Raw genomic sequence first — 3,425 nt, forward strand, 5'->3', positions numbered from 1 at the left:
TATCTCTCTCTCTCTCTCTCTCTCTCTCTCTCTCTCTCTCTCTCTCTCTCTCTGTCTCTCTCTCTCTCTCTCTTACTCTCTGTCTCTCAACGTTTATCCAGTAGGACTGCAGTGAAATAGTTTTAAAAAAAGGCAAAATGTTTTCTCACTCCAACCCCCCCCCCCCTCTCTCTCTCTCTCTCTCTCTCTCTCTCTCTCTCTCTCTCTCTCTCTCTCTCTCTCTCTCTCTCTGTCTGTCTGTCTGTCTGTCTGTCTGTCTGTCTGTCTGTCTGTCTGTCTCTCTCTCTCCCCTCTCTCTCTCCCCCCTCTCTCTCTCCCCCCTTTCTCTCTCTTTCTTTCTCTCTCTCTCTCTCTCTTCTCTCCCCCTCCTCTCTCTCTCAATGTACACCAGGAGCGGGTTGCAAAGTAAGGGATACTGACTTCCTTCAGACGATAATATATAAGACACTCTTCCCTCCTTTAACGACGCACCCTTTCGTGGAAGTCACAACAGAACCATCCATTCATCAACGATAACAAGACGAGAAAACCAGACCTGGCATAACAGACACACACACACACACACGCACCACTTACACGTCCCCCGCTCCACCCTCACTCGCCACACACACACACACACACACTCACACACACACACACAGACACCACTCAAACACATAACACACACTCACGCCACACACATATAAACACACACATACCACCCCCACTACACACTCACGCACAAACTCACACAAGCTACAGCATTGTTTGTTGAGAGAGTTGAGAGCTTTCCCCCGTCCCGATATGCTCTGCCCCGGAAGTCTCTGAGTTGCGCAGGAGCTGTGGATTATCTCCCCCTGGCTGCCCGGAAATGCACGAGATGACTCAGGCCGATGACAGGCCTCGCAGTGAGCTACGTGATAACGTAAATACCTGACGGCTACAGGCTGGCTGCTTTGGGTTGAGCTACAGGAGGATCTGAAAGCATTTCTTTGTATACTAAGATTAGTTTGAGACTACTCGTATTTCTTCATCAGATTACACATAAATGTGTATGATTTAATTAATAGATACTTTTAAAGATTAAAAAAAAATTAATAATATTAATGATTTAATAATAATGACAATAATAATGATGAAACAATAATCACTATAATAATAATAATAATAACAATAATAATAATAATAATAATAATAATAATAATAATAATAATAATAATAATAATAATTATTAGATCTATTATAGTCACTACTATCGTTATTATTATTATTATCATTATCGTTAGGATTATCATTATTACTATTTATTGTGAGTGGGGATAACATTTTTACGAGCACAACACGCCTTAGTGCTTCAAAATGTCAGTTACCAAATTACGAATTGAATTTAAACGAAGTAATCACTTTGAAGTTTATTGTTATCATAGTCGTGGCGTCGGTAGTCTAGAGCTTAAACTTTTTAGCATTTTAAAGTAAATTAGTTAGCCAGTCGTGAAGTGAACTTTCGCAGAGGTGAACAACTTGTGTTTCGCGCGCTCATATGACCTTAGCAGTTGCGAGCGCCGTAAAACCTTATACTATACACACATACAGAGCTTAAACGACCGGGTTCGTAATCATGAGGTTGTGGGTTTGGGGGTTTGAGAGTTCGAGTCGCAGCCCTGACGTTGTGCCCTTGGGAAAGGTTTAGAGCCCCCTCCAAAAATAAAGAAATAAACAAAGATACAAATTGCACAACGGGCGGAAATGTCGACTTCTTTGATTTCATTATTTTGACGAGAGCCTGGTTTCCCCACGATGCCACACCTGTTTTCTTAGATCGTGCACTGTCTCGGCCATCGCTCATCTCTATCTAATCTATACACATGTACAGCTGAACTTGCTGAAACGGCCACCTGTACAAGACAAACTTTTGTACAAAAGGCCACATCCCATTTCACTTTTGCAGTTCTCTCAGTTCTCTTTTTAAAACATTATAATGACAATGACAATGACATTGACAATCTTTAATCATCTCGCAGGGAGAAATTAGTCTTGGTCATTAACAATTGTAGTAGACGTTACAAAGGTTGGGTGCGCTCACGCATACGCACAACAAGACAGGACATTAGTTAATACATATCTCACGTGCAGGGTCAACCCGTTCTGTAAAACATTCTCTGGGGGCTCTTGTGGCCTAGAGGTTAAGGTGTTGGACTCTCATTCAAAGGTCCTGGGTTCGAATCCGGGTAGCAACCGAAAAAAAATTATTCTCTAAAATTGTCTCCTTTCACCTCCTTTCCTGCTCTCTAGCAATATTCTGTCGTCTGCTTTCGTCTCCTCTTTCTGCCCCCACCCCTTTACCTCCCTTGCCCACTCCCCTGGGCTCCTGACTCTTTCTGCAGCCTTTCTACTGCTACTCATTGACTCCTTCTTACAGCTGTCTTTCTGCCAGACCCCTGATCATCTGGTAGGAAAGATCTACACCTAGTCTTCTCGGACAAGGGTGAAAAATCTCGGAGGGCCCGTGTGCAAGTTGCGCACGTTAAAGATCCCTTGGTGGTCTAAAATCGATAAGAGTAGGCTTCGGCCGCCACCCGGGCAAAATTCAAAATTTCCTACCAACTAAAAGTATTAGGTGTGTCCCGCGCGCTCATATGACCTTATGCAGTTGCGAGCGCCGTAAAACACTTACCAAAAAACCCGCAAAAAACCCATTTTCTCTCTCTCTCTCTCTCTCTCTCTCTCTCTCTCTCTCTCTCTCTCTTTCTCTCTCTCACCCACTCTCTCTCTCTCTCTCTCTCTCTCTCTTTCTCTTTCTCTCTCTCTCTTTCTCTATCTCTCACCCACTCTCTCTCTCTCTCTCTCTCTCTCTCCCTCTCTCTCTGTTTCATTTGTAGCACTGTGTGTTCAGTAACCTAACTGCAGTTGGTACGAATGAATTTCTATATCTGTCGATATGGCACTGTGCGAGACGTTCACCTGTCTAAGACAGTCACTTTTCTCCTCGACAAACGTGGCTGTCTTAGACAGTTCCAGGGGGCTCTCGTGGCCTAGAGGTTAAGGTGTTGGCCTCTCATTCAAAGGTCCCGGGTTCGAATCCGGGTAGCGACCGAAAAATTTTCTTCTCTAAAATTGTCTCCTTTCACCTCCTTTCCATCTCTCTAGCAATGTTCTGTTGTCTGCTTTCAATTCCACTTTCTGCCCCCACCCCCTCACCTCCTTTGTCCCCTCCTCTGGGCTCCTGACTCTTTCTGCAGCCTTTCTACTGCTACTCCTTGGCTCCTCCTTACTGCTGTCTTTCTGCCACACCCCTGATCTTCTGGTAGGAAAGATCTACACCTAGCCTTCTCGGACAAGGGCGAAAAATCTCGGAGGGCCCGTGTGCAAGTTGCGCACGTTAAAGATCCCTTGGTGGTCTAAAATCGATAAGAGTAGGCTTCGGCCGCCACCCGGGCAAAATTCCA

This window comes from Aplysia californica, unplaced genomic scaffold, assembly GCF_000002075.1.
Source record: "Aplysia californica isolate F4 #8 unplaced genomic scaffold, AplCal3.0 scaffold00495, whole genome shotgun sequence".
Classification (NCBI taxonomy): Eukaryota; Metazoa; Mollusca; class Gastropoda; order Aplysiida; family Aplysiidae; genus Aplysia; species Aplysia californica.